This window comes from Solanum dulcamara, chromosome 2, assembly GCF_947179165.1.
Source record: "Solanum dulcamara chromosome 2, daSolDulc1.2, whole genome shotgun sequence".
NCBI classification, from domain to species: domain Eukaryota; kingdom Viridiplantae; phylum Streptophyta; class Magnoliopsida; order Solanales; family Solanaceae; genus Solanum; species Solanum dulcamara.
Window position 1 is genome coordinate 45178524 of NC_077238.1, and position 21641 is coordinate 45200164.

The window sequence follows — 21641 nt, forward strand, 5'->3', positions numbered from 1 at the left end:
CGACAGTACATCTGGAGCAATCGTTTGTGCCGAATCAAATGCGAATGAGTCCCACATTTTTGGTTTAGAAGAATCTGGTAATGTTGCAAATTGTTATATAGCAGAATTGGAGTTGACGAACTACATAGATGATACAAATGGTGCGGAAGTGAAGGAGAATCAATTCTATAAGAATAAAGCAACTCTAGTTGATGTAATGGCCAAATACAAAATCAATAATGAATTTAATTTCAAGGTTAAAAGATCCGACAGTAAAAGGTATGCGCATATTCTGCATTTGGAAATTTTGATGTTGGATATTATCCAACAGTATGTATCAGATACATATGAATGTGTGTATCTGATACATTCTTAAAATAAAATATTTTTTCCTGTCATGATACATCAAAACTCCATTTCTGTAATTCAGTTAAAAAATGATAATAATGTTGTTAGTATGTATCAGACTCATATGACTCTATGTATCAGATGCTTTTTTTTAATAATACATACAAAGAAGCATGTATCAAGTACATGGGTTGACACACTTCCTATCAGTATGTCACTTTATTTGTTGATATTATATATGAAAAAATATTGGTATGATACATGTCATTTTTTTTATACAAATGCAGTTATGTGTTAGTATGCCTTTCAGACGGCTGTTGTTGGAGAATGAAAGCTTCATGTTGGAAAAAATCTGATATATTCAAAGTTAGATATTTTAATAGTGAACATTCATGTGCACTAAGAGATAGGATTTTCAACAAAGTTCATGCTACAAAGGCTTTTGTTAGTGCACTCACAGCACCTAAATTGGTTAATCATAAGAGAATTGTCACCCCTAATGATATACGAGAGGATATTAAATCAACGTATGGAATTGATATTACCTATCAACAGGCATGGCGTTCAAAAGAGCATGCTTTAGAGATGTTAAGGGGAAAACCTGCTGATGGATATAGACAGCTGCCTGTATACATACATATTCTAAAAACCGTATATCTAAATTCGTACATAAGTATGCACAAGTCATCAACTGATGAGTTCATGTATTTGTTCATAGCGTTAAGGCCCTTGATGAGGGGGTTTCAGTTTTGTCGACCAGTAGTTGTTGTTGACGGTGCACATCTTGATGGACCTTATAAAGGGACGTTTGTATCATCTAGCACACTTGATGGGGCAGGTATTACTTTCTTATACTGTTTCTTATTGAATAACAGTGTGTCATCTCATTTTTCACGTTTGTTGTGATTCTGATGAATTTTAACAACTATTGTATTGCTATTATTGATTTATTAGGTTGCATATTTCCATTGGCGTATGGTATTGTTGATACGGAAAATGATGCATCATGGACGTGGATTTTTCAAAATTTCAAGAATGCATTTGGTGAGAGGGACAATATGTGTGTTGTATCAGATAGGAACGAAAGCATAATCAAGAGTGTAAGCATGGTATTTCCTAATGTTTCTCATTTTGCATGCATATGGCATATATAGAAAAATGTGTGTACTAAATACAGAAGGAGCAAAGATGTACTAAGTGACATCTTCTATTCAATGGCCAAGGCATACCGAAAAGATGAAGTCGATAAATTAATGGCCAAAGTTGAAAGAATCGATCAACGGGTGGCACAATATTTAAAAAATGCAGGATACGAAAAGTGGTCAAAGGTTCATGCCACTGTCAACAGGGGTAGAATGATGACTTCTAACATCGCAGAATGTATCAATGGATGTCTTGTTGAAGCACGAGAGCTGTCTATAATTGACTTTTTGGAGCAAACGAGAATGTTATTTGGTTCTTGGAACTGCAAACATAGGGAAATAGCATCTTATACAAAACATACTTTGGGTAGAAAATTCGAAGATATCCTAGTTTCAAACACGATCAAGTGTTCGAGAATGAAGGTACACGATACATACTTTCTGATACATATATACTGATACATCAATTCTGGTACATGATACATACTTTCTGATACATACTTTCTGATACATATATATTGATATATCAGTTCTGATACATCATTTCTGTAATTGATACATACTTTCTGATATATATATGTGAAATTTATTTCTTGGTGGCTGATGATTCATCAGTTATGTATAACATGTGCTAATTAAATAATGAAAGATCAATTATGATACATAAGTTCTACATTTGATACATAAGTTCTGATACATATATGTAAAGATTATTTTCCTTCAGGCTGATGATTAATCAGTTATGCATAACATGTTCTAAATATATACTGATACATCAGTGTAGATACATTAGTTGTATAGATGATACATAAGTACTAATAGATATATGTGAAGTTTATTTATATCAGTTTGTTGCTTCGTCATTCAGGTATAGCCTGTGCTCATTATACACTAATATATCAATTTGGATACATCAAATGTGTAGTTGATACATAAGTACAGACACATATAAACATAACATGTTTAAAATACATACTGATACATCAGTTCTGATACATTATTTCTGTAATTGATACATACTTTCTGATACATATATGTGAAATTTATTTCTTGCTGGCTGTTGATTCATCTGTTATGTATATCCTGTGATAATTATTACCCTTTTACATCAGTTCTGATACATAATTGTGTATGTGAGGAAGCAGTACTAATACATATATTTGAAATATAATTCCTGCAGGTTGTTGCTTCATCAGACTATCTTTATTCTGTTTACGAATTAGGTATAAGATACATTGTGTGTCTAGAGAAAAAAACATGCACTTGTGGTAGATTTCAACTAGACGAGATACCATGTCCACATGCAATTGCAGTGTTAAAGAGCAAGAACATTACTGACCTGCACCCATACTGTTCTGATTACTACAAACCAGAGGCGTTGGAAAATACTTATGAATTACCAATGGTTCCAATGCCAGATAAGAAAGACTGGACTGCTCCGAAGGAAATTTTGGAAGAATTTGTCTTGCCGCCAATATATAAAAGAATGCCAGGAAGACCAAAGAAAGGGAGAGAAAAGTTCGCTAGTGAGAAGATAACAAGTAGCACAAATTCTTGTGGACGTTGTGGCCACGAAGGCCACAACAGAAAGACTTGTAAATTCATTCCTAAATAGATATGATGTTTGTGGTATCTCGGTATACATTCTATTTGAATCATATAATAACATCTATTTTTATATTTTATATTTGAGTTTGACACGTGACATAAATATAAAAATCATTTTTCAGTTGATATGTATCAAGATTAGTACATTTTATTGCTATAATTTTTTTAAATAAAATACAGGACGTCCATCGGTTCGCCTTGACTTGGATTAATGAAATCTCACATGGTTTATTTTTTGAATCGTTATTTTCCCAAACATAAACATTCTTGTCTTTTCGACAACCATAATTACACAAGAGTTGTGGGTGATATATAAGATCTTATTTGATATAGGTTGTAGATTATCATATGCAGTAAATCTTGATAAATGCAAATCTGATACATAAGTAAGATGTATCATATACGTTAAATCTTGAGACATAGAATTCTTATACAAAAAATTAATGTATCGGAATCATTAAATGTTGAGAAATGAGAATCTGATACATGTGCATGATGTATCATAATAAATAAATCTTGATTCATGTATCAGAATTCACAAAATGTGACACTTATGAATATTATACTCGATACAAGTTTGATACAGTAAAATATAAAACATAAACTTTGATTTTATATTCGAGTTTGACACCAGAGAAAAACATACTAAATCTGATATATGGAAATATTAAAACATATTAAATCTGATACATTACAGTTTATGTATCAGATACATTAAAAGAAGCAGAAACACTTAAAATGTTTACTATAAAAAAAAACTATTGGACATCAATCAGTTCTCCTTGGCTTGGAGAGATGTCTCTCCTAGGTTTTTTTGGATCGTCGTTATCGCTAACATAACCATCCATGGCCTTCTGACAACCATATCTCCATAAGAGTGCGGCATATCTTGAATGGAAGAATTTAGCGTTTAGTCTGGTATTTGGAATAGAAATTCCATCACTAAGATATTCAGCAAAAATGGCCAGGAAAACTCCATAATCCCTGCAAAGAAAGGAATACACAAGTTTTAAAAAAGTAAAATTGACATATGAATGATTTAGGTATACATAGCCGATGTTAATACTCACAAGCTGTCACTTCCCTGTTGCGCAATTCCTTTAACATACTCAACTGCAAATGGGTGATGTGGTTCAAGCATGTTACCGGTTGATTTGTCCTTGTATGAATCAAGAGACGACCAATCAGTATGTTCGTTGTTGTCAAAGAAACCACTGTCTTGCAGGTATGTTGGTAGCATTGCTGCTATCTTTTTGATCTCTAGGGAAGGGTTGCTACTTCTTCGTCTAGGCGATGAATCATACACACGTATCAACCTCTCTTTCAACAAAACTACCGCAAGAACCCAATGAAAATCCCTGTCGCAGTTTACTGGAATGTATACCTCATCTACCAAATGCCAGGGCAAACCGGCTGGTATTGAGAAACCTCTTATTATGTTCTTCACGGATCTCTCGTGATGAGTTGTAACAGTGGCCCTTGCCATATCTTCTTGTGTAGAAATGTTAGGTGGAAGGTGATAGTACCGTGTGTGTGCATATTCGATGTAAATTTTGAAAATGCAGTTTGTCGTTGTGTATCGATACTGATTGCTCAACTGCATCTTCTATTTCTTTCGAAGGTAGTAAAATATTACATCGATGTGCTGCACATTTTAAGAAAGTATTAGTTATATAACAACTAGCATCATGTATCAGATTATGTAAGTATCAGATACATTTATCTATGTATGTATCAGATACATTAATATGTATGTATCAAGTAGTAAGTATGAGTTGTATCATATTATTTATGATGAAATTTTTACCTCATCGTTCCAGCATCTGTTCGGCTGTGACATTAGGTAGAACCAGTTCTTATCTTTAGGAAATGCCTCTACAAAGTCCATTTTTTCAAAGCCGAATGAAGAGCACTTAGATCTGTAATGATCCTCCTTCGAATTCCTGAATGGAAGCTTGTAGTTTAATAACATAACAAATATAATACACAATTTGTATGGGTATAAGTTGAATATATCATACTTACTTGTTGCCATGTGATTTTAGTAGTCCTTTATCTATCCATTGAGAGTAGTCTTTGACAAGCTCGGATGGGGGATGATAGCATATACCAAAACCTTCAAAAGGGTGTGTCTCATGCATAACAGCTGACAAATTTTCCTTTCCCTTTTCACTCGAGCCAAAGTTTGAAAGATACGGCGACTGTAATATCTTCGAAGGAATCCTGCTTCTTCGAAATGGTGTCTTCGCATCGTCAGAAAATACATTGGCTTTTGATGGAAGAGTGGTTGGTAGCTGGCTATCGCGTAATAGACATTCATCCTGAACTTGCTCATGACTAACAGTTGTCAATGGCATGGCTGGTAATGGAAGTCCGTATATTAGAGCATCTATCACATCCAGAGTTTCGGTCAAAAATGATGCTGAAGTATTGGATTCTGATGTGCTTGGTTTGATTTTTTCTTTTTCAATCTCCTCAACTTGCTCTTCTACTTTGTCAGTTTTATCATCGGCTACTCTTCCATCTTTCTTTCCAGTGTTCTACACATAATGTATAACGTCATTAAAAAACTTAATAATGTTGACTTTATCTCAGTAATGTATCTGATACATTACCTGTAATGTATCAGAATCAGCAATAAGCTGATCAGTATCTTCTCTTTGTGGTTCCATTTGGTGTGCTGATACATCCTTCAATTGTGGTGTAAAAATTAATGTTTTCGGTTCCTACAAATGTTAAAAAAATAATTACTTAATAAAAAACTGCGGATATCATACATTATCTTAAAAAACCAATTACTTAATAAAACATCTGCAGATATCATACATCATCTGCTATAATGTTATGTTGTGATACATCATCCACCTTTTGTATCTTGACGGATGGTTCATCTTCCTGGAAATATAATAACATTTACTTATGATGTATATGTACTAAATGTCTAGATATATATATATATATTTAAAGAGGTTGAGCTTATACAAAATATATATATAGCATCAAATTGTTCATCAATTTGTTTCTGATACATTACCTTTAATGTATCAGAATAAACCTGTTGATCAAATAATTCTGGAACATCTGCTGAAATGTTTTATTCTGATATATTATCCACCTGTTTTATCATGGTGGATGGTTCAGGTCCCTGAAAACATAATAACATTTACATTTGATACATGACAATGAAAAGTATCCAGAAGTTTAAAAGCATAAATATCAAATATTACATGATATATGCACCTTAATATCTTCCTGGACATTAGATTTGCCATTTTTTTGGGGTGGGTCAGATTTATTTACAAAATTGTGCACCTCCAATCCAGTAGGTGTTTCTTGTTGTTCAACCACATGGAATGTTTGATCAAAATCATCTGTTTTAACTTGAGATGATGTGCCAATCATTCGGTTCGCCATACTGTCGATGGCTTTCAAAAGATCAATGTGATTTGAATCAATTTTATTCTCCAAACGCTTGAACTTCCGGTCAACCTTGATATATGTATATAAAAAATCAGAATGTATCACCTAATTAAAAGTATATTGTATGTGATACATCTTAAAGTAAAAACTTACGTATCTCTTTAGAGACTTCTTTATGGACTTCTTCAATGCTTTGAATTGCATATGAATAATTTGATCTGAATGACCGGAAGATTCACCTCCTACAGCTGACTTCGCCCCTAGTACATTGTCAGGAGAAATAGGTTTTTCTGATTCATTTGGTGGTATAAAATCCTTGTGCATGTTGGCTGTTTCTACTTGAATTGGCTTTTTAGCAGGGGAAGTCTTCATTCTTTTGGAAGGAGGTGGAGAAGATGTATCAGCGACATGACTGGATCTCTTTAATAATTCTGTGGGTGTTGTTGTTGAAAAGTCCTCAAATCTGGGGACTTCATGAGGTTTTCTGAAATTGACCTTGGCAGCCGATGTTGAAGCTTCAGATTTCTGTTGGCTGCCATGAATGACAATAGATTCCATTTCATGTTGAGATTGGACAATGTTGGAGCATGGATACTACAAAAAATATTAATTGATTGTCAGAAAACAATTGAATAATTGATACATGTTAATACTGATACATAAACATGATGTATCAGAAACATTAATCCTTCATACATGATAAACTGATAGAAAAAAAACATTATCTGATACATAAATGCAGATGTATCATGAGATGTAATTCTTGATACATTATAATTTGATACATAAGATAGAGTTTTCATGAGCTGTAAATACTGATAAATGAGTTTCTGATACATACAATTATATGTATTAGAAAGGTTATATAAAGTATATGTATAAGATACATTATATCTTGATACATTTATATCCTGATATATAAATATATGAGCTGATACATCTACTTTATGAATCAAATTATACTGTATCAAGGTCATGAATATATAATGTATCTTAGATTTTATGTATAATGAATCAGTGCATAAACGAATAATATTTAAAGCATGTACCTCACTGAAGATGGTAGACATGAAGGTCTCAAATTTTGGCTTCACGGCGACAACACGCTAGTTAAGAATTCTGGGAATTTTATTACCTACTCTTACAGCAATTTCAGAGGGAACTTGAGATGCACATTCATATATCCAAACATTCAGAGCGTATGGCATGCCGCCTAGACGATACATTTGTTTGGCATTTGAAAACTCCTGACGCATTCCTTTTATCAATTTTGAAAATGCTATTTTCCCCCATGGATATTGTTCATACCTACCATCTTCTACCATCTTAAAATCATCAACTGATATAGGTGCATCACCTAGTTGAGAAAAAACAAAAGTGTGGATGAAATAGAGAATGGCCATCTGAACAGCGTCTTTGTTTGTTTTCCATCCTCCAACTAGAAAACGCTCAACAAAACGAGCTTTGTTGACCCTATTTTTGGCACCAGGAAAATATAAAGACAATAATCTACTTGTTTGGTCATCAGAATACCGAAAGTCATTGATATTACCGGTACATCGCAAACCAGTAATGATAGCAAAATCATTTATTGTAAATCGTAGTATATTACCCTGTACATGACGAATGTGCAATTCTTCTTTGATTTTTGGTCTACCTCAAGAAGTAAGAGGCATTTGATGATTTGCCCTTGAAAATTGTAGTTTGGCATATCTAAGTAGTGACCAAATATGGATTGCCTAAACAACTTTATACCTTCTTCACCTATTGATGATTTAAAATCATCAAGAAAATTAGCCCTATATGTCATTCCGAATCTCAATGGGTGGGACGGGATCTTCTTGATGATGTATTTCATTCCCTGCATTGACATAAAAATGGTTAAATACAACTTAAACTTTATACATAAATACGATGTATCATATGCATTAAAATATCTGATGCATGAGATGAGATTCTGATACATACAGGAGATGTATCAGAAACAGTTATATATTATATTCTGATACATAAATGTAGAAGTATCAGAATCATTAAAACTTGAAACATCAAAAAATGACACTTACACATGATGTATCAGAAATAGTAAATCTCCAAAAAATTGCATTTGAAAAAAACATTATGTATCTGATACATAAATGTAGATGTATCAGAATCATTAAAACTTGAAATCACAAATACTGAGACTTAAAGATGATGTATCAGAAATAGTAATTCTCAAAAAATTGCATTTGAAACAGACATTATGTATCTGATACATAAATGTAGATGTATCAAAATCATTAAAACTTGAAATAATAGAAACTGAGACTTAAACATAATGTATCAGAAATAGTAAATCTCAAAAAATTGCATTTGAAAAAGACATTATGTATCTGATACATAAATGATATGTATCAGCTTCATTAAAACTTGAAACAACATAAAATGACACTTAAACATGATGTATCAGAAATAGTAAATCTCCAAAAAATTGCATTTGAAAAAGACATTATGTATCTGATACATAAATGTATATGTATCAGAATCATTAAAAATTAAAACAACAGAAACTGACACTTAAATATGATGTATCAGAAATAGAAAATCTCCAAAAAAAATTCCTTTTAAAAAGAGATTATGTATTTGATACATAAATGATATGTATCAGAATCATTAAAACCTTCACAAAATTTTCATTCTAAAACAAAAAACTTAATTGAACACATACCTTTGGGAGATTAGGGCGTGTTGTAACCCCTTCAATCTTGTTGTCTATTTCTTTGGGTGCATGTTTAACTGTAGCTTTCGACTTCAATTTCTCACGTAGATTATTCATCACTGTTGGATCGTTACGATGTTTGAATCTAACTTCGTCGTAAACAAGAATTTCTTGATTTTTATTGGACTGTTTGAGACCATGAACGGATTCTATATGTATCATTGAAGGTATGAGAAACAAAAATAAAAAAGATTTACAGAAGAAAGCAAATGATAAAAATTTAGAAGATTTTTCAAAGATTTTCAGAAGAAATCAAAATATATAAATTTTAGGAGAAATCAGATTGAACGAGGATGAAGTGAAATTCCATATAAGGAAAGATTAAAATATACCTTATTTGGAACCTTGAAATTGATTAACGGTTGAAGAGTATCAAATTAACTAGAGCAAATTAGGGCAAGGATGAAGGAAGAGGCGGATGTATCAGTGAGGTATAGAGAGAGAAAGGAAAAAGAGGGAATTTGGAAATTTTTTTGTGTAGATGGGAATAAAAATAAATATAGTAGGGGAATATGTGTAAAAGGGTAATTTACCCTACTTTAATATGGGTGTTGCTTTGATCTTTCGGATGCTAACGTAGCTTTAGTTTTTATTTCAAAAATAAAACAATGAAAATTTCAACAGATTTACTAACTAATAAGTGCATGTTTAAGCTGGATTATTATTATTATTATTTTGAAATAACGAGAGATTGATAATATTAATTTTTTATAATGAGAGATTGATAATTTTTTATTGAACAGTTGTAGTTCGGCATCATTTGATTCACACTTACAAAAAATTAACAATCTTATTTTGGTAGGCAAATTTAGACATGTTTTTTTAAAAAAAAAAATTGGTTTCAATTAAGAATGTGGTTACACATCTTTTTTGAAACACCTAAAAAGGATTACCTTGACCAAATGATTTTAATAACTAGCTTTTCTGTAAAAACTTTAAAACTTGTAGACAGAGAATATTAGGTGTGATGCACACGAGAGAAGAAAATAGTTATGCTTCTAAATCGTTGTATGTCAAGATCGAAAATGCGATTACGCATCTAGGTCGAGACCAATATAAGTTCAACAATAATAAATGTGAGCAAACCCTAGCATGTAATAATATATCCAAAATAGTATAAAATAAGTATAATTTAATAAAAGCTACTGTGCTAGAACCACAGAACTCGAGGAGTGCCTAATACCTGCCCCTCGGTCAACATAATCCTTCTCGAATTTCTAATTTGCAGACCAATATAAATAAGAGTCATTTCCTTTTGATTAGGAATTCAAATAAGGTGACTTGGAATACCGAAATCCAATTCCAAGTGGCGGCTCTGAAATAAATAAAAATAATCCCTAATCAATATCGTCACTTAAATTGGAAAACGAAATCCAATTCCAAGTGGCGGCTCTGAAATAAATAAAAATAATCCCTAATCAATATCGTCACTTAAATTGGAAAAACCCACCAAAAAAGGGGTGTGACAATTTATTTTTTACTAAATTTGAAAATCATGCCACTCATTCCACAAGTCATAATTTATTTATAAAATCTAAGAGTTAAAATAGAAAAATCATAAAATTCACAAAACAATTAGAAGGGTCGTTACACATAAACTCCTCTATCTGATCCATTTTGGATTCTTCTTCCATGCATATTTTTGGGTTGAGTCAAATCCAAATCTCGAGTGAGCCTCGTTGCTCGAAAACAGAAGCTGATACAGGTCAAAGGGAAGTTGAATTACAGGTTTCAGAAGACAAAGAACAGGTTGTATACATCAGTATGCACTTAATATACAAGATACACAGTGATATACACTGATTATATACAACATTGATATAGTGAAATTGGGCCAAGGCCCAAAACAATTCAGCAGTAGCAGCAGTTTGAAAAGGCAAATTTGGATCCAAAATCCAACTTCTTTAGTCTACTTAGTCTAAATATATTTGTGCTACTCAATTTGATTTGTTTAACTCTAACTTTAGAATTTTTAATTAACTTAGTCGAATTCCCCAAAAGATGAACTTTTTCTTTATGTTGTTTTGTTTTAATGAATTTCTTCTTATCAACTTTTGTATTCTTTATTTACTTAATCAAATATTTTTAGTCAAAACGTTCCAGGTCTTTATTTTATTTTAGATAATTTCTTTCTTTAATTGACTAATATTAGCTTTAAAAGGATACAAGTAAATTCTTACTTGATCTATTTTTGTCAAATTCTTAATCACTTTCAATTTATTTCAAAATTTTGAGTTGAGTTTCCTTTTTTCTTAAAAGCTCAAAACAAATAAAAAAATATTCTTTGCTTAATTATTTTGTCAAAAATTAGCTAAATAATTTAAATCGTTGGATAACCACATGTTAGCGAATATTTTGAGTGCTAACACCTTCTCAAACTGAAAATATGAATCTCCTACCCAAACACCTTCTCAAAGTGAAAATATCAATCTCTTACCCATTTTTTCTAAATTTTTAAAAGCTTAATCGGTTAGTGTCTTTTTAAATTAAGCTTTTTCTTAATTTTTTTCTTTAGAAAAAAATAATTAAGCGGCGACTCTTTCTAGGGATTTTTCTCAAATATTTTTTCATCTTTAAAACATTTCAAAGTGATTTTTCAAAAAAAGTAAAATCACGACATAACAAGCATTTTCCTCTTTAATCCCAAGACGAACAATTAGATATGCTAGCGCCATCTCCCTGCGTTTGTATTTCAAGTAATTCTTAAACTCTCCATAAAGGAGACAATTTTTTAAAAAAATATTTCTACTTGAAATGATTCGTTAATGACCATTCCTTCAATAATAATAAAATTATTATTAGCAACGTAATCATTACTATTAACTAGTATACATATTCGTGCGTTGCGCGGTCAATTGATAAACATAATCATAATACTAATTTATTGACAATTTCAAAATTTAACTTATTATAAAATGATATTGTACAGTTTATATAAGATAATGTTAGCATTTAGAACCTTAATAGATTATAATAGAAAATTTATGAAAACAAATCAATATATAAGCTTAGTTCATTGTCTAAATTTGAAAATAATAAATTTTAGCATCATTTAATTTAGTTATTTTTTATATTATTCAAAATCATAAATACTTTCACCCTGCCCATATATCCACTTGTTAGAATAATAAATATATGAGATTTTAATCATTAAATTAAAATAAGATATAACTAAGGAAATTTCTATGATTATAATAATGATAAGCATAAAACTAAGAAATTTTTAATAACTTGAACGAATAAGGATAGAAGAAAGATAATCTTATAAAAAAAAATCCATTAAAGATGCAAAATCATTATTCAAAAAAATAAATTATTGCATATGCATCTGTTATCAAAATTTTAGGAAATATATAATCATTGTATTAAAAATTAAAAAATATTCAAAATATGTTGAACAAATAAGTAAGCAATTCTATTTGAACACGATTCATTTATTTGTCTAGCAGGTATCCTAATATAAAGGATAAATTATTGGCAAATTTTTTATCAACCACATATAAAATGGCATGAAAATATTTTACCTACGGCTTTTTCTAATATAATTAATTCTCTTTTTCTTAAAAATAACGTAATATCTTTACCAAATAAGTTTATATTGATAGATTGCAAATCTTATAAGTTTCAAACACTTCAAATAAAACATATCGACTTCTAAAAATATTCATAAGTTTTTGTTACTTCATATCCTATAAATTCTTGATTAACAAAATCACAAATTAAATTTAAAACACGTAATTAAAAATAAATAATAATTTCATCATCCCATGATCGACAACAAAAAGAACAATAATGACTTAATGTTAAAACTTGTGTAAAAACATCTGCCTTTGTTTTTATTTTATCCTTTTTTTATGCTCTTTCTTAAAAAATATTTTTCTTCATGAACGATTTTAAGTTAATTTTCATTCTATGCAACTAATTTAAATTAACAATTAACATATCCCATCACTCTCATTTAATTTATGTTATTATTGATCTAAGGGTCTATCAAAAATATATTATTACTTAATATTGTATTATATTGAATTCATGGTTGAATTTGATTTTAGCAGCAAAAAGAAAACAAATATATCATCCATTGAATCAATAATATTTTTTATTCCTCATTTCTCTTTATTATATTTATCATTTCTTAAAATTATTATATTGTCAAAGTACTTTATATTAGTTCGTCATTTAACTTAATATCTTTGTCTACTACATAATTTTAATATTGTGATACATATATTTCTACTTCCTAAAAAAATTATATTTAATATTTTATATTAAAATTGAAAATTATTTAACTGTCTAAATGTATTAATAATATTTTTATATAAAACAAATTCATTCTTTGCATACATTTTATTGCACCGTGTTATTCATAACCTCCTTAGTAAAACTAACTCTTTTTTCCGATTATACTGTCTCATTTTTTATTATTTTCATTTTTAACTATCCCGATTTTATTTTTTGTTAGATATTAACTTTTATATTTTCAGATTTCTTTTTCATGACTGTTACAAATTGCCTTAAATGATGGAACCATTCCATTTTTTTAGGAGCATGTAAATTCAACGTATATTAATTTATTTTCTTTTCATTTAAACTAAATGTCAAAATTTGTAAAAAAAAATTAAGAACGTACAAAGTTAATGACGTGAGAAGTTAATATGACTGTTAGGAAATTGTTGGTTTTTTCCCCATTATTTTTAGTGTAGTTTATATAGGGGTAGTTAACCATTTTCTTAAAAAGCTTAAATTTAAATTTTAAATTAATACATTTCAAAATTAATATATTTATTTAAGAATATGTAGTATTCATATTCTTGATTGAATAACCCATCTTATCTGTTGCACGTTTTATTTACTTTAACCTTATTTTTTAAAAAAATAATATAGAAGTGGAAAATTAATGTGTAGTTAGGAATTTTTTTATTTCTTTTTTGTTTTTGTTATTTTTTAATGTGTAGTTTAGTAGAAGTATATATATATATATATATATATAAAATTAAAACATTTTATATAAGAATTACTTTATCAATTCAAGTTGTCATAAATAAGTAATAACTTAGATAATGAGCTTCCCATTTGCAACACGAGTATTCTGCATTTTGTGGTTCTTTAAGACCTCAAATTTAAAGGGGAAAAAACAAAATTAATATATATCAATTTTATTATTTTCTATTTAAAGTCACTTCTAATCCAACTTCAGATAACTATGTATTATTTTTGTTTTAATTTTTTTATGCATTATCTATTTTACTTTTGATTATTTATATCTTTCGGACATTTTGATAATTAATGTTCTTCTTCTTTTTCTTGGATTTTCACTTCTCTATCTGAGAATATATTTAAATTTTCTTCAGCTAACCATCTAATAATTTGCATATTCACCCAAAAAATGAAGATGGAGTTAAGAAGAATGAAAATAATTCAACAAATAACATTATACATTTGGAGAAGAAGAGATCCATTAATTCTTTTCTTAAGGATTATCTATTTTACCTTTGATTATTTACATCATCCGGACATTTTGATAAATATTGTTCTTCTTATTTTTGAACTTTCACTTCTTTCTCTAAGAATATATTGTTTCTTTTCTTCGGTTAGACATCTAATAATCTGCATATTCGCCCATAAAAAGAAGATGAAGTTAAGAAGAAGAGATCCTTTAATTCTTTTTTTAATAAGGATTGTCTATTTTATTTTTGATTATTTAAATCCTCCGGGCATATTGATAAATAATGTTCTTCTTCTTCTTTTTCTTGGACTTTCACTTCTTTCTCTGGTAAATTTTCTTCGGCTAACCATCTAATAATCTACATATTCGCCCCCCCAAAAAAGATGAAGTTAAGAAGAATGAAAATAATACAACAAATAATACTATACATTTGAAGAAGAAGAGATCCTTTTAACTCTTTAAGGATTGTCTATTTTAAATTCGATTATTTAAATTCTCCGGATATTTTGATAAATATTGTTCTTCTTCTTGGACTTTCACTTCTTTCTTTGGTAAATTTTCTTCGGCTAGTCATCAATTAATCTGCATTTTCGCCCAAAAAAAAAGAAGATGAAATTAAGAAAAATACAAATAATTCAACAAATAACACTATACATTTAAAGAAGAAGAGATTCATTAATTTTTTTAATTGAATTTATTTATGTATACATAAAAATAAGAGGTAGAGCAGTTTTAGATAACCACTTTAAATTCAAATTCAAAAAAGAAACCACTTTGTCATGTTGTAGTTTTTTTTGTTTGTTTTTTATAGCATTACGTGAATGAGTTAGTTTAGTAATGAGACTCTCTATGTTACATATTTTTGGATTTTAATCCAAATTTTATATTGATTGTTTGCAGACACTTGGCAATTTTAACATTATTTCAAATTGATTAAAAATATCGTGTATTTTAAAAAGTCTCATTTCAAATCAGTTATATGTTTTTTAGAAATAAAGTATATCTTCACAGTTTTATTTAATGAGTGGGCATTTTTGTTTTTTATTAATATCATTTATTATTTTTAATTGAAAAAACGGCTAATGCACATTAATTTTGATTATCTTTTTTCTTTTCTATTATTTTAAGATGTAAAAGATATAATGGACGTCTTTTGCCTATTAAAATTTAAATTTTAAAAAACGGTAAAATGTTAAAGTAATACTAAAAATTAGATATTTAGTATTTTTTCAGTTTTTTTTTAATTTTTTTAGTGTTTGCAATTTTTATTTTTTTTATTTCAAATTGATTAAAAATATGAGGGTAGTTATGTTTGAGTTTTTTTTTCAAATTTTATATTAATTAATTATTTTTCTAATTCATTATTAAATAATTAATTCTATTTTTTGTGGTGGTGACCTCTCCTATTATATATATATATATATATATATATATATATATATATATATATATATATATATATATTAGAATATTGATTCGGACCATACTTCAGCAAGAAGAACATAAATGACAACTTGTAATTCTTGGACTTGAGATATGATAGTTTTAGTGTCAATCATTTTGAACTACAAAAATTTTTTTAGTCACAAACTTCTTTAGTCCAGCATCTTCAATTTCATATATCTTTTCAATTGCTCCTCATAACTATGTCGAAGTTTTAAAATCATATAGACATTATATATGACATCTTCCAAACAATTTGAAATGTAATTCTTATATATCTTTTCAATTGTTCCTCGTAACTCTGTCAAAGTTTTAAAATCACTACAGACGTTATATATAACATCTTCCAAACCATTTGAAATGTAATTCTTACACATATTATTAAATTATTCCCAAACTTTCATCACTACAAAATGTTCATCATCAGAAGTTTCTTCTAACAAGACTGAGACATCCTCAATAAAAACTTTTTCAGGGATGGCCAGATAGAAGAACACCTCATGCTATCACCGTTGAAAGTATATACTTGATAAATTGTAGCATAAGTAGTTGCATAATTGACTCTATTAGGAATAGTTGATCAGAGATGAAGTATGAACTCCATGAATGTAGAAGGAGAAGAAGAAGAAAAGAGAAGAGAATTTTTATTCATTGAATGTTGTACAGAACTGATCTGCTCTAGCTCTTTTATACAATAATTGCATACAACACACGTGATTCAATATTTTACTAACTAACTCCTCTAACTGTCCGGCTCCAGCTGGCATTGATTCTAACTGACTAACAGTGTAATGAACTAACTGCTTACTAACTAACTCTTAACAGAACCTGGTCCTTCAACACTCCCCCTCAAGGTGGAGTTGGTGTATACATCTAAAACTCCTAGCTTGTTCACTAGATGATGATGTTGAGTGGTTCCCAGACCTTTGGTAAGCAAATCTGCTAGTGGTTCACATTGGACTAAACCATCCTTGATCTTCTCCCTCACAAAGTGACAATCTATTTCAATGTGCTTGGTCCTTTCATGAAAGATAGGATTAGCACTGATTTGAATTACTGGCTTGCTATCACAATGTAACTTCACAGGCATGTCAACTAATACATTTAGCTCCTTAAAACCCCTACCAACCAAATAACTTCTGATACAGTTGATGCCATACTTCTATATTCTGCTTCAGCTAAGCTTCTACTCACTGTTTGTTGTTTCTTGGATTTTCAAGATATTATTGATTCCCCCAACTTAACTATATAACCTTTCACTGACCTTCTAGTATTGGGGCATGATGCCCAATCTGAGTCACAGTATGCCTCCAAAGTTATGCTTCCAGTACTACTCAACAATATTCCCAATCATGGACATCCTTTTATATATCTTACAAGTCTCAATGTTGCCTCCCAGTGTGAGATCTTTCGTCTTTGCATGAATTGTGACAACACTTGAACTGTAAAGCTAATATTAGGTCTAGTTGTTGTGAGATATAATAGTCTTCCAATGAGTCTTTGATATGAGGTCACATCTTTGAACAAAGGATCATATGGTTTCCTTGTACATTCATCATAGTCTATTGAGGTCAATTTGACATTTACCTCTAAAGGTGTAGCTGCAAGCTTTGCTCCACTTAACCCAAACTCTAAAATGAGTTCAAGATCATATTTTCTCTGGTTAAGAAGTATTCCTTCCTTGAAACTCAATACTTCAATACCAAGAAAGTATTTCAGATCACCAAGATCCTTCTTGTTGAAATTATTGTGCAAATCAGTCTTTACTTCTTTAATCATCCTACTGTTGTTGCCTGTGATGAGTAAATCATCCACATAGATTAAGATCATAACTATCTCCTTCCCATCCTTCTTTGTGAATAATGAGTGATCATATGAACTTTGCATGTAACCTGCTCCAACTAAAGCTTCAGTTAACTTGAGATTCCACTGTCTAGAGGCTTGTTTGAGGCCATATAGTGATTTAAGGAGTTTACACACCTTGTACTTCCCCTGCCTATGGAAACCCTGAGGCAGATTCATGTAAACTTCTTTAGATAAATCACCTTGTAGAAAGGCATTATAAACATCTATTTGATATAATGACCAGTTGTTCGAGGTTGCTATGCTGATAACAACTCTTACAGTGATCGTTTTGGCCACTGAAGAAGAATTTTCATGGTAATCAAGTCCTTCCTGCTGATTATAGCCTTTGATCATCAATCGTGCCTTATATCTTTCCACTTCACCATTTGCTTTATGCTTTACTTTATACACCCATTTAGATTCAATAGACTGCTTACCAGGAGGAAGATCCACTATGATCTAGGTGTTGTTATGTTCCAAGGCATTTACCTCAACCTGCATAGCATCTATCCATTCTTGATATTTGTAAGCCTCCTTGAAACTTGAAGGTTCTGCAGTAATTGAGAAAGCTACTACATAGGATTGATAAGATGTGCTCATATTAGAGTAGGAGACATATTTCTCAATGGGATAGGAACAAAGTGCTTTACTTTTGTCACGACCCAACCCCATAGGCCGCGACTGAGGTCCGACCTAGACCCCCCCGTACACATATCTATTAGCTGAGGTCACATTGAATCGTAAATAAGACAATATCATGTAACAGAGCCCCACTGGGTGATAATATTTTCATAAACTGTAGCCCTTTTCGTTTGTATCACAACATGACAGGGCACGCAAGCCGACAAGACTGCCATAACATAATAACATATATCATATATCATGTAGACCTAGCTGAATCAAACTGACATACACAACCTACATATACATGTCTGCAGACCTCTAAAAATATAAATGACAACATATGGCGGGACAGGGCCCCCGTCGTACCCCCAAATGGACAAAACAATTTTTATACATCAGTGGACAATATCAAAAATTAGGCCCCAATACAATGGAGCCTCTTCCAGCTGAGGTGCATGGAATCCTAAGCTGACGAACTCCCAAAACCTACATCTGTACCTGCGGGCATGAACGCATCCCCTCGAGAAAGGGGGTCAGTACGACATATGTACTGAGTATGTAAAATGTAACATAATACACTGGAGGTATATTCGAAATAGAGAAGCAGGGGATAATATATCAAATCCAAAACCTGTACCTGTACTCTGTGAATCAGGAAAGCATGCATGCTCAAGTCATACCATATAGCCGTCCCTTTCAGGGGTCCGGTGAATCATATCTATAGGACCATCATAGGTCTGGTTCCATCTCCACCTTATTACATCACATCATCATATATCTATACACATATCCTGGCTCTCTATTGAGGAACTCAGTGAATAATGCAGTGAACTGTGCACGAGAACATATCCTGGCCCGGGACTCAGGGAAAGAAGTGTTACAATAGACACGAGTAGAGTAGTGAGTAACTATATGCAATTTAAATCATTATTAGAGACTTGACCGTATAAGAAGATTAAAATTTTGTCGGAGGACTCGAGTAGTAGTGTAGTCATCTCGAGTGACTTCTAAATGCCATTATGGGTAATATCAATTATAATCTCAGGTCTCCTAGACATGTACTAAAGTAAAGCCAAATCGCTTATGGAACCAGAAACATTTGTTAACAAATAGTCTGTAAGACTTGGAGCTTGTACATTTGTTACCTTTTTAACATATAAAAGTTTCCAGGGAAATAGTTCGATTATTATAAAAGTCCGATATTCAGACATAAATAAGAGATGCTAAGAATGGAGTTACCCCGAAACTCATATCATGTTTAACCTACAACTAAGACATGCCAGAAGAAGAAAGAGAATAAACTATATATAGTCTGTACTTTTCTTTATGTGGATATTTCGTACCCGTCCCATTCTAGGGCTCGGTGAACAACCCTGGCATCATAACCTCATTTTCATGCCAAGTACATAGAAAGAGAAAGGAGAGATAGCTTTTCATAAACTACTCTTTAACATGTAGAAGCCTTAACAAGCAATACTCAATCTTTATAGGGGTTCCATTATCAAACAGTGGATGGGGATTAGGAGGCATACTTGGAGTTCTGGGAATGGAATTATTCCCACATTCCACATACAATTCACTTAAGGCTAAGACTTGCCAAAAGGAAAGACAGATATCTTTACGAACTTATACCAAAACATGCCAAAAGAAAGCTTTACATACCTTTTGGGAGTTACCCTTTATCCTGCTCGTCTCGTCGTCTTCTGAACCTATTCAATATGAAAGTAATATGAATATCAACTACTCTTAACTTTCCAGCATCTTGGATTACGCCTTAATGTTAATGGAATCTATTTCCTTAGTCGTTTCCTCGACTAGTCCTTTAGTTTGTTAAGGCATTAATGAAAATTGGGCAGCACCTCCCCTATAATGTACCCTATCCGAATTTCCAATTAGGTCCCTAATACCTACAGCCAACCAACAACAACAACCTGCAACAATTCATACCAACAATATACAACATAAACTCCAAACGACTTATTCAAAAATACGATATCACAATAGGGCGTCTAGCCTTTATTTTATAACGCCTATAATTATACGCAATGGGGGTCATGTGGCTTTAACCAGAATCAACCTAAACCATATTAGAACATGTTTAGGTCCTGCAATAACACACCACACCCTTGCAGCAGCAACTCACAAGAACAACGCCTTACTTTGACGACAATTCGACTATAACGACTACAATTTAGTTTATTCTGAACGCCAAGTATTCCAATGATATTTACACACTTCCAGCCACCTATAGGGCGTGTAACATGCTCCATAAGAACACATAAAGCTCAAATTTAAAGAAGAAACCTTACCTTACGTTAAACTTGTCAAACTCGCCAAAACTATCCAAAATGTGAAATCTGGACAGCTTACTGTTTTACCTTGTCGCTTCGTTTCGAAGGGGTAATGGAGGGAAACAGGATTTACGTCCTTCATGAAAGTTATAGAAATGTGTCTTAGGGTATCAAAAAATTTCGAATCATCCCTACATCAATTTTGTACAAAACGATATGACCAAAATACTCACAGTTGTCCGTGTAGGATTTCCAAAACCAAATTTGGGCAGTACCTCCTCTACACTTCATCACCCTTTTTCGAGAAGCTAAAGGAAAAACTGGATTTTAGAGTCTGAACGAAAGTTATCTGCCTATGAAATACCTTTCCAAAACATATTAAATCATTCGAAACGAAACTGTACACAAGAAGTTATACCAATATTACTAACAACAGTCCCTTCCAAAAACGGGTTGGTTAATTAGTTCTTAACATTTTCTCCTTCAACTTTCTCTTATTTCTTTCCAAGTGTAAACTGAAACCATGGTTCCGTAGGCATACTAAGACACATGTATACACCCCTACATGGTTGAAAAACATTGTAGATAATTAATTCACGGAGGAAAATTGAAGAACTCACCTTTAATTCTTCAAAAACGTTGCTGCCTTGTTCCTTTTGGTTCTTCACGTTTTTTCCTCTCATTTGGCTGATGTTTTTGGATGGAAAATAAGTTAAGAGTCAGCCAACATTTAT

The 21641-nt window shown here is 31.1% G+C and overlaps 1 pseudogene; it reads right to left on the reverse strand.

Moving 5' to 3' along the window:
• Nucleotides 1–3835: 3835 nt before the first annotated feature.
• Nucleotides 3836–5434, reverse strand: LOC129871503 (uncharacterized; annotated as a pseudogene).
• Between the last annotated feature and the right edge of the window lie 16207 nt (nt 5435–21641).